At 30.1% G+C, this 12,697-nt stretch overlaps 1 protein-coding gene across 7 annotated transcripts in view; it reads right to left on the reverse strand.

Moving 5' to 3' along the window:
• LOC139486049 (oncostatin-M-specific receptor subunit beta-like) overlaps positions 1-12,697 on the reverse strand; it is a 93,152-nt gene that overhangs the window by 42,957 nt on the left and 37,498 nt on the right. For 2 of the 7 annotated variants that reach the window (XM_071270812.1, XM_071270772.1), the window contains exon 1: positions 7,734-8,026. The gene's annotated coding sequence lies outside the window, so the exon portion shown is untranslated. Of the gene's footprint in view, positions 1-7,733; positions 8,125-8,261; positions 8,472-9,803; positions 9,882-12,697 lie in introns of those variants that run through there. The other 5 variants (XM_071270795.1, XM_071270743.1, XM_071270803.1 and 2 more) reach the window with 5 other exon arrangements.

Raw genomic sequence — 12,697 nt, forward strand, 5'->3', positions numbered from 1 at the left:
TTTTTTTTTTTAAATAAACCAAAAAATGATTTTTTCTTTCTAAAAGACAAATATATGTTATACCCTCAATAGAACTTGATGAACATAAAAAATCTAAAAAGAATATTGCTTAATAATTGCCTTATTTTAGAAACAATAAAAAACCTCAGAGGTCAGATTGAAAAACACTATAGACTTATGCAAAGAACAGCTGCATTTTCGTCACAATTTATCACAAAACATAAAGCCTGAAGTCACATCTGCAAATTACTTTCTTTTCCGATGATGTAATCAATTAAAGGAAACTGTCTTCTCGATTCATTTGTAACAGAAATATCAAGAGATCCCAATCGTGCAGTCTTAAAAGGATAAACAAAGCCCACTTAAGAAAATAAAAACTAACTGTTCGTGACAATCTTTATCATTCTAAAATCAATTTAACAGTACAAAACAGTCACTTGTGAGGATAGATTGTGTAAAAATCAACAACAACAAAAATGAAAAATAACACACACACACGATTAGTTTCTCCTCCGTAAAAAATAACCTACTTTATTCGTGGAAGCTTGATATTATGAAATATTTGTATCGTTTTAAAAGAAATTAAAGTGTAAAAAATAACAATTTCTATCTTTTTTTGAAAAAATTCTAGATTGCAAAATTTTCGTACTCACCATTCAAACTGGAAAAATACAACAAAAGATTTTTTTATTTCAAGTTTGTCAGAAAGTCACAAAATAATCCATCTTGAGTTATCCATTGTTTGCAACAATCATAGCACTGTCATATAGCAATGTTGGAAAAAAAATGGGGCATATAAGATTTACTTTTAATTACATAGCCTTATGAACAGATGATTAAAATCAATATCGGCTGAAGTTATCTGTCACCATCGTGTACACGTTCTCGTTTGTCAGCCGATCAGAACTGTCGTTGACAAAGATTATGAAGACAATCCTAAATTCATCTAACATTGCATGCCGAACTATCACTTATGAAACACTCAGTCGCTACGACGACCAGAGACAAGAAATTAAGAAAAAAATTCATGAAGGAAATTTCTTGATCAATATTACTTTCTAAGAAATTATTTGGAGATCGAAAAAATAAGAAGCTTGAACAACAGTCAATGATTTTTTCTTAAACAGCTTAGAGGCTAAGTTTATTGATGACATCAAGAGGAAAGAAGATGTTGTTCATTAAAGAAAATCTTACAGTGACCTAATTCTGATGGCCAGATTTATACACTTTCTGCCTGAACCTTTTTCATTTTGTTTATTTGGATTTAAAGTAGTAGGATGTTGTCTGTTCTATGGTCGGGTTGTTGTCTCTTTGACACATTCCCCATTTCCATTCTCAATTTTATCAAATATGGCTGTCATTTCTAGTTATTATGTGTAGGCATTGTTTTAAAGTCAAAACATAAATTACAGGGGCAGATCAAGCCATTTTTTAAAGGTGGGATGTGTGTGTGTTCCCAACCAAGGATAATAAAAAGGGGGGGTGGTTCAACTTTATGTCCCCATTCAAATGCATTACTCATCAATAAAAAAGGGGGGGGTTCAAACCCCCAGAACCCCCCTCTGGATCAGCCACTGAATTACCATTTGTTAGTAAACAGTGTTTTTTATCTATTTAAAGTAATCCACTCACTCACTGTTCTTTTTTGACATGGCAAATTAGCTTAAATTCATTTTCCCAATCAAATCAATGATAAACAGGCCAATTTTACTTTGGTTGTTAAAGGACTAGAAATATTTTGCCTTAAAAAAGTATCTTTTAGCCCTATTTTATTATAACAAATACTCAATCTTACTTGAATGAAGAAATCTTGTTAAAAATCACTCATAATAGGCAATTCATTAAATAATGATTAAGCCATCCATTATAAATAATACCTTGTCAAAATGTTTAACTTTTCCCCTAAAAACACAAAAGTCCAACAAAAAATTCCCCCAAAAAACAAATAACCAGATAAAAAATCACAAAATCATTCAATTCATATATCTATCTTGTTGTTTTCAGAAAAAACATGAACAAACATGTGGAACATCACATAGAAAAAAACGTTGTAACACACACACATATATCACAATTAGTCTTTGTATCCAAACAGGTGAATCCTATATAGTCAAATTACAGAATTTTTTACTGAATATATACTTAATGTCATTTTAAATATGTATCATTCTTTTTTTATACAGTACAAAATGTTACTTACATAACAACAGTTCAATCTTTTTTTTTGTATCATGATAATTTATGAATATATCATTCTCTTTTAATGCAGTATAAGTTACCATTATTTCGTATCTACAATAGTTTCACATTATCAAATATGTATCAATAACTACTACCAACAGTGTTTAATACCTAAATATCCTTATTTGATAAAGAAATATCGGCATATTGATATCCTGAGACATAGCATTACATCTTATATACAAAAGGACTTTATAAAATCTCCTTATCATGCTTATAAATACAAAGGTATGCAAGTGTCTAGTCTGAATTATAGACATAACATGCATTCAAACTTCGGTCCATTTCAGTCATAATAAATAAAAGCTTAACATATTTTTCAAGAGTTTACTTTTTACGTCTACCATGTAAAGCTTAAATGGACCAGGTGCTTCGATTCTTTAAAATTCGCTAAATTCATAATCCCTTACAAAAACACAGACTAACAATTCTAAAAACATTTTCTTATAAACTCGTCTAGTTGACTAATACATTGTTAATTTCGTTATATGTAGATTTCAGTGATATCAAGCAGGGAAAACCATTCTGTAACAAATACATTTCATGCCAGTTTCTATATCCGTCAAATCAACAGATCTGTCTCCTGAAACGTGCATTACAGAAACTTAACAAATGAATCTAGTTTTATCGGCAGGGTACATTCCGCATGGCTTGGGAATCAAGCTGACATTCAACGTAAATTATTCACCATTACAAAAAAGCTGGGGCAGGAAACAGATCATTACGTTTCAAAAATTTCAATTGACAATTTAGAGCATATAGGAAATGCTAACGTAATTTACAAATTGACAAATCTGTTTGACATTTAGATAAGGCGCAATTACAATTTTAATATTTATCTACTCCTTTGAAATTGCACCTACTCACAGAATTATGTCTGTTGGTTTTTTATTTTCAAATAGGGTAAAAATCCTTTGAAAACATGATGTCAAGGAGATGGGGGAGTGCATTATTATTATACACAATGAATCAGCAAACAAACCATGAAAAAAACCATAGAAAACATCTTAAGCATATGAAAAAAGTATATTCAAGATTTGTTGCTCAACAGATACACTATAAATGGTCTTAAGTAAATGTTTTTGTTATCAATGTTGATATGACATATAGTGTTGGAGTATGCATGTTAAAAGACCCCAAACTAGAAAATTTCTTTATAAAAGACTTTAAAATGGGTTCAATACCTTTTTGAAAAGCATCTAGGAATTTTTAGGAGAAGCAACAACAAGCAGGTTTGTTTAAAGTCAGAATTATTTGTTAGATTGTGGTAAAAGCAGGTTTCATATTCTTATCTCAATTCCTGACTATGCGTGTAAAATTTGCCACTATATATCATCACCACCAAAAGCATCTAAAACACTTGTTGACCAGATTTCAGACTATACCATTCCGTTTTTGTCATTTTAAAATATTTTATTTACTGTTATAGAATCTGTGACTATCCAAAAGTGTTTGATACAGAAATGACGGATTCAAATAACCCCAGGTTTTACACCATTATTTTTTATACCTTGCTGAACAATATGAAAGATTTAAGGTGATTCGGTCACGATAAGGACGCTGTGATCAAAGTGTGTTTAAATGTGTTTTTATGCGACACCTCTGAGAGTTCAAAAAGTCAGTTATTGTTTGTAAGTGTGATTATAGTTAGATTGTTATTAAACACGTCTATTTCTGATCGTAATATAACTAATCAAACTGTACCGAATTGTTCGTGGCAGCAAGTTCAGTGAACGCTCATGGTATATTTACCTCAGTTATCAAACAATGTCCCTTTCAACGGAAAATGTTTATTTTAAAATTTAGTCTTTCTTTACCCCTTTTAAAATCAAACAAAAATTGAAAAGGTAAATTATTTTCAGGCTTTATAACGAAACAGCTGCTTTTAAACCAATTAGCTTAGTTCTGTTGTTTGATTGTTGTTTGCTTAACTTCCAGTAGAGAAAGTTCATTTGAAAATGAGGTCAAAGAAAGAAAATGGTTAATTTGTACAACCTAAGAAAAAACCCAGAGAAGACTTATAATCTTTAGAATGTTGACATCCAATCAAAATTACTTTTAATTTTAAATTATTACAACAAATCAAAAGGATACTAGAACCTGTTTATGTTAAAAAATTACTTTTGATTATAAGTTGCTAGGTTCTTTAATTCAAAATATTTACTCTTTCCTCCCCCAAAAAGCTCCACATTATATTTGAAAGGTTATTGTGATTTTATCATTAATTTTATATTGATAGCAGATCTTTTATAGTTTTTGAGTCAAATGGTTCTATACAAGACAATTTAGAACTAATAACATTTGTGACCTGATTGTTACTGAAGAAGGTTTGTTGATCCCTATAGATCATGACGACTTGTTTTATTGGGTTGATGTCTAAGTGACATATCCCCATATCTTGCTTATTCTAAGCACATGTTTTGCTCATAAAAGAAAACTTTTTATCTAGTGTGTAGCCCCATTCTGAGAGAAAAAAAAAAAAAATTCAAGATATTATAATTAATATGAGGCAGGCATTACCTGTAAATGGGGACGAAGTCTATGAATTATTTTTTGTAACTTAATTATTTGTCAAAAAAAAAGAAACGGAAATACCGTAACGTTTCCGATTTTGGTTCTGTTGTTAGGGATTTTAGTTGTGACGTTATTTAAATTATGACGTCATATGCAATGTAAACAAAGAAACGCTATCATCAGGTAACGTTTTTTCATATCAAGGAATTATTAAAAATGAAATTGGTATTGCGCGTTTCTTCCTATTTTATACTGGACTGATAAATATATATTTTACTCAAAGTTTCATACAAACGAGACCGGAAAAAGAAAGTATATTGTACATTTCTGCGCAGGTCCGGGATTTCAAAACATGACATAAAAAAAATTGAACGATTTTGAGTTCATTAGTACAATGAAAAATTCGGGAAATTTTCCCGATTTTTTTTTTTTATTGAATTTTCTACTGTTTTTGGGGACTTCGTCCCCATATTAAAATTAAAATCTTAAAAATTTGGATAAGATCAAAATAAACCAATACTCACTTGAAAGAATAAAAGTCAACAATACAAGAAATTACCTTTACATCATAAGTCACTCAGAACTACCATATTGGTGCATCAAAGAAAACAGATGCAATCATATATATCAATACATGTATATATATACCAAATATAAGCTTTTGATTTGTGTCAAGGGGAATACCCTAGCCTCATTCAAGAGGAACTAGGTTGCAAGTATTTGAAACTTTATCTGACCTTTATATTTAGGACGATTGCTCAAGTCATCAACTTGGACAATGATTTCAGACAAACTACATATCATAGTACAATTTCCTGACACCTTAGAAACTTAAATGTATTTTTGCTTACATAACAATGACAGAGACGAATTTTAATACGATAATCTTTTTTCAAGAGTCAGACATAAAGTTAGTTAATGCTCTTTAACAAATATTGTAAAGCATAATGCGTGAAGACACTAATTTGTTTACTTATTAAATGTATTTGTTAGGTAAGATTATTTTCAATAAAAAGTACAAATTTTTGCATTGATTAATGTGGCCTTATACTAACTTTTCTTCACCGCACATAATATCAGCTTAAGAGTATGTATATTAATGCTGTAATAGTAAATAGCCTTAAAATATTAAACAACTGTAATATACATTTTCCCATAAATATTTTACAATCTAGTTTATAACTGTTTACATATAAATGGTGCAAAAAAATACAAATAAGGATATGTGGTATAATTGGCAATGAAACAACTCAATCCATCAAAGACCAAAGGACACGGATGTAACCACCTTTGGGTCACCATACAACCTTCAATAATGAGCAAAAACCATATATTTTTCTTGAGGTCACATCTAAATAAAAAATAATGTCACATATAACTTCACACATGAAGATTTTCTGACAAACTTCATTTCAAAATTAAGTGTTTTTTTTACCTCAACTGATTTTTATCTAACATCCTTTTATGTACTGTTTGTTTGTTACATGATCAAGATAAAAAGGGGGAGGGTCAAAATATCAAATAGGGTTACAAGTGCTTGTTACAACCTAATTGCAGTGATTGTCAAAACCTATAGTTTTGTTAATTAGGGAATTTAATGGCTGAGATCTTACAGTTTCTAATAAATTGATGCACAGCTCTTCTAAACTTGGGAGGATTAATGTATATTCATAATGTAAAAACACCTATACAAGACGTCTTTTGGTAATTTGTTTCATTGGGTTGTTGTCACATTGATGCATACGTCTCATACTGAGGATTCATTTATTTTCGTGGGTATCAATTTTTCGTGGATTGCCAAAAACTTGCATATTCGTGGATATTTTATTTCGTGGTTTTGTTAATCTCTGTATGCATAGCCTATTGAAAACATGATATTCGTTGAACATTTGAATTCGTGGTTCACTTGTACCCACGAAACCCACGAAAATTGGTACCCAACGAATGATAATGAATCCACAGTACTCTTGGATTCATATTCAGTTCTGAGTTTCCTATTACTATTAGCAACACAGCCTATAAAAAAGAAGATGTGGTATGATTGCCAATGAGACAACTATTCACAAAAGACCAAAATGACACAGACATTAACAACTATAGGTCACCGTACGGCCTTCAACAATGAGCAAAGCCCATACCGCATAGTCAGCTATAATAGGCCCCGATAAGACAATGTAAAACAATTCAAAAGAAAAAACTAACGGCCTTATTTATGTAAAAAAATGAACGGAAAAACAAATATGTAACACATAAACAAATAGGCTGTTAGAAACCATAGGTTGCTAGAAAGAATGAACCTGACAAAAGTGGATGCAAAAATTGATGTAATTTGTCCATTGTCGCCTGCTCACATGTGGTTTATAGATTATGCTTGCATTAAATATTCAAATACACTATACATTTATGCAGAAGTATATAGGTACACCTTTGCATTTAGTAAACACTTATTCCAGGTAATTATCAAATTTTTTAACCTAGTTCTCATTCATCGAAATGATTACTTCGAATTAAAATCATAATTTCACCTGTACCACAAAAACAAATATGACCGATTTCTGAATACAAGTTAAAAGTTCTAATTTATGTCACTTTATAAATCACATTTTTCAAAACATGTTTGTCAAGAAAGTCAAAACAAAAAATATCCATCTCATAAGGTTTCTCTATTTGTGAAATCAAATCATCTTCCAGACACAGAATTCTACAAAGCTTAGCAGCGTGACATAAAATAACATGATTTGTGCATTATTTGTTCAGACGTAATATTGTAAAAAGTTCACAAGATGAAATAGTCTGATTGTATGCAGAAACTTTTTTTCACCATGAATAATTTCTATGAATCCATTTAAATTTTTGACATGATTTTACTTTTTACATATATTTTAAAAACAAAAAATATTCAAATTGGTATAAGTACATACGAACAAATAATCAAGTACAAATCAAAATATTCTGAGAATCAAATTCATCAAAATTACCTTTAGGAATTTAATTTCACAATAATTTTCCTCCGTCGCTATATAACAGCTTGCTTCCGGTGACCTGGAAAATGTCCAAACTTAATATCTAAAAGTGTAAAAAACAACACAAATTATGAATGTATAAACGTCTAACACTGAACAAACTCTGTCATGTAAATATCTGAATTCATCAAAACATATCAATAACGTTGAAAGAAGTTCATAAACTCATCATGTATGTCTCGAGGTATACAAAAGCATTCAAGTCAATATTGTGAACACACTGTTTAAATTCAAGTTAAAAACTTTGTATTAAAAGCTCGGCTCATTCAGGTGTATAAGTTTTATATGATCATATAAACATTTAATCTTGATAATGGGAACACGTCAAATATATTTTTACATGCACAATATATGTATTGTTAGACTATGTAAATTTTGAGGCTATAGTAAAAACCTGGCCAAGGAAATCGGCAAATAATTAACTAAAGAAAGAGTTCAATGAGAATCTGATAAATATGTCAAATCGTGAATGAAAAACAGTACCGTTGGTTTGTTTTGTTTGTATAGAAAGTTTACAATAGGTTGTGCTAGGTGTTACCAGACTGTGAGAAACACTTTCACAATGATGTCGCTGTCCGTCATTTAGTACAGTGTACTACAAATAAACAAGTTGCATAGTATTACATCATGACCATATAAAATCTGAATGTATGCACACGCACTAGTGCAAAACAAGATTGAATATTGTTGATCACAATACAGCCTTGTACATATATATACAGAGTCATACAAATATTATCGTCAACAGGTGTCAAACACAACAGTGTTTGGATGTGATAATTGGGTCTTCATTTCTTAATTTTTAGGCCACTTTTCTATATTCATTGTCATTCTTTATATTTTAGCACCTAGTTTATATATTCTCTTGTTTTTATTTTTGACCCATTTTTCTGAATTTCTTATTTTCTAAGCCCACTTATTTTCAATTCTGTAAACCCCCTTTCAGACTCACAGAAATGCAATGAATCTGAAATCGAAAAACTGAAAAATCACGCTTGATCCTAAAATTGTCAGTGCACTATAGGTACTTCGTCACTAAACTATCAACATAACATATAGCAGAGGGAATGGTAATATTGTCATTTAAGATTGAATTGTAAATTCTGGATATTCCTTACATTATGTTTACAGAATGATTTATAAATTGTCAAATTTGGAGGAGGCAATTGTTATAGTAGTTTATAAAGAAAATTTAGGAAGCACCTCTGTACTGAGGCAGCAGAGATTTTTCGTTCAAATGCATGTACTTTAATTATATGCAACTCAGACAGAGTTCAACTGGTCATTTAAAAATCGACCATTAAGTGCAGCAATTGTTCATTTTACAATTAGTATCAACTATTTCTGAGATGTTAAAAAAGAAATCAACATAATGCACATCTTTGAAAAAATGATAATGAACAAATATAAGAAACAGATCCACTTTCCAACTATAAAGAGTACCAGTAGTGCTGTTAACACAAGCTGAACTTTTTTCTTCTTTTTCCAGTCCAACAACTCAGGTGTGTACCATTAAAGGAGCTAGACATGTAGATTCATGACAAATTGGATTAAAACGTTCCGCTTATCTTGTATTCATATCATAAAAACATGCTAGTTTATGTGAACTGACAGGCAGATATCAAAATTTTAAACAATAATAGCCGATTTAAATCAAAATACACCGAAAGGCTATGCTTAGTTTTCATATAATATGGAGATTTAAATTTTTATGAATTGACTTAAGGCCAACTTAAAAGTGAAAGTCGGTGACTTATCGTATTCATAAAATAAATATTGAATGTATACACCAATAGTGGTAGTTTCATAAAATAAATTTAATAAACATTCTGATCATTATGTTAAATAAACCTAAGTCCACTTAAAAATTATGTTGAAGGAGATGGGCTTAGAAGATAGACTTGACCTACACAAAATAAAACGGTCAAAGATGAAATAGAAGAAAAATGACAATTGAACAAAGTCCAATACTTTCCTGGCCCTATTACTTTTGGCAAACACTAAGGCTAACACATGGATAGTTACCTGCAGGAAAATGTTCCTAAAGTTCTTTCACTGTAAAGTTTAGAGTGGCATCAACTTAGTTTTTTGTTGTTGAAAAGACTGGAAAGGAAAAAAATTGATGTATATGAAAATATGGTTTTAATTAAAATGCTACATGAGTATGTATATACAAAAGTGGTATCTGTCATTTTGTTTGTGTTCATATTTTCAGCTGAATACTTAAAACTACTGTACAAAAATAAATCTGATGTTTAATATCATGTCTATACTTTTAATAACTAAAAAACTACCATTTAATATTAGATCATAACTAATTTTTCATTAGCTGATGACCTATATATAAGGGAAATAATTAGAACACCCACAATAATATATCTGCATTAAATTGTTTGCCTATATTTAAAATCAGACACCATATATATAGATATCAATAATTTTTTCATTAGTAGATGACCCATTTACACAGTAAATGATCTAAATATTTCTTTTGAAAATTAATGAATAGATAGGTCAGCAAACAGTTGTAACCTATTAAATCTCCACAAAAGAAATATTAAATTGGAATGTACATGGTATGTCAATCACAATACTCTAATAATCTTCTGGCGCTGAAAGATTATACTCCCTCAAATGATCGAAAAATATAATTAAATATACAAAACGCCTTCAAAGTCTTCTTAACTCGAAGCAATTACACGAGATTTCTGACTTATTTTCATGTCACTTCAGACACCTCACAGATGAAAAAGGAGTGGGAACCAAAATAATTATAATGGCAAAAACAAAGATGTCAAACTAAAGATAAATGTCTATGAACTAACTGCTATTGTTCAGTTGTATGTGCTACTTTATTTTTTAAAATCCAGTACTCTTTATAGTTAGCAATTGTTTTCCTAATAAACTTGCATGCACATCATCCTCCAAAATTATTTTGAAAGGATATGTGAGGGTTTATTTTAACGAGACACAGCCCAACAGCACAAATATAAAAGTTAGGTGTATGGTTATATTACCTTTTCTTCTCGAGATGCAGTTTAATTCCCAATTTTCTTTTTAATCTAACATTTTTTGCAGGAGTGCAACAAAAAGGCTGTTCATTTCTCAATATTTAATAAAATTGTCTCCTGCAAGTTGACCCCAATTCAAGCTTATCCAATTTTCAACTTAGGAGGTACTTAAGAGCCATCAGTTGGGTCATTAATTTGAAAACCAATAATTAAAAATACCATATCAAAAGAATGCTCAGTTTTCTAAAAGGTGGCTCAAAGTCATTAATGTGCTTGTATGAAATCATGCTGTCTAACTATCTACAGGAACGTTATATAAAGTACACGATGACATGATCTTTTGCAGTGCCCTGCACAAACCCTTAAAAAAGATCAATGCAGAAAAACAAAGGAACATTTTAGTTTTTCTACAAACTGGAATTATTGAACTGATGTTCATCCCCCTAAAAAACTTCTTGAGACAATTATAATATAATGAACAGCTAATGTATAATTATAATTTGTTTTAATAAATCATAACTTTGTAGAAAGATTTAAATCTCCTGTTTTCAGTGTATTTTTTTACTGTCTAATTTTCATTTTTTCATATTTAACTAGAAGAGCTATTAGTAATTTTCTTTTAGTCTGTATAATCATTTGAGGAAGAAAAAATGCAAAAATGCCATATTTAGAACACCACAAATAATTCTAATAATATATTCCCTGTCACGAAGTCACAGAGAAGCATTAATGATCATTAAATCCAAACTAAAGTATTTTAAAATGGAAAACAATTCTAATTAAAAATTAGTCTTATATAACTTGAAAAATGTCTTCCATACTTTAAGATTTGAATGGAAGATGTAGAGAATATGCCATTGAGACAGCAATTCAAAAACAACAAAAAGATAAATGATAGACAAATGTTTTCTTTCTTGCCGTCTCTTCTAAGGTTGCTTTCTCTTACTTATGTCTATAATGTTTGTTTTATCTAATATGCATAAAGCATTTAAAGAACAGTAGTTAAGAAGGATAATATAGAAACTGACAAAAAATAAAGGCAACAATAGTATACTGGTGTTCAAAGGTCATAAATGCATTGAGAGAAAAATTCAAATCTGGGTTTCAAACCAAAACCGAGGGAAACACACCAACTATAAGAAGAAAACAAAAGGACATCAGGAATACTGAAGTGCAACAAAAACAAATGCCAACATACATATAGACAAACCAATTGATAACAACTGCAAAATTCCTGACTTGGTAATAGGACATATAAAGAAAAATGGTGAGTTGAACCTGGTTTAATGGCTAGTCAAATATCCCACTTTATGACAAGGTTAAAATATCGCTGAAATGACACACTATGTGTCAAAAATACAGCAAAAACACACACAAGAACATTCATCAAAGAGAAAAATGAAAACAAATGATATAGTCGACAGAACACGAAGACCAAAGGTAAAATAAATGTCTTAAAAATTAAGCCGTTTATTTACTACAATAATGTATGATATGATTCATATTTTAATTTTGAAACAAGAAAACAAGCTGTTCTGAGATTTTAAATATTTAATAAGTTTGTGGATTAAAAATCTACCCCAAATCTCACCTTGTCAAAATTTATATCTGAGGTCAGATATAAAAAGAGACATGCTTCGCTTCAGCCCATTAACCTGCAGACAATTATAGAAACAAAACAATATCATATAATGCCTACATTTACCAAAACCTAGATCAAACTCGATAATCTCCTTGTATGAAATCATGCTGTTCAACACCCAGAAGCCAAGTTATATAAAGTACACGAAGACATCATTATATGCACTAAGTGCCCAGCATAAACCTCTAAAGAATATCATTGCATAAAAACAAAGGAACATTTTCATAGTCTTTCTGCAAACTATAAATTATTGAAGCTATGTTCAT

Source organism: Mytilus edulis, chromosome 1 (genome assembly GCF_963676685.1).
Source record: "Mytilus edulis chromosome 1, xbMytEdul2.2, whole genome shotgun sequence".
Lineage (NCBI taxonomy): Eukaryota > Metazoa > Mollusca > Bivalvia > Mytilida > Mytilidae > Mytilus > Mytilus edulis.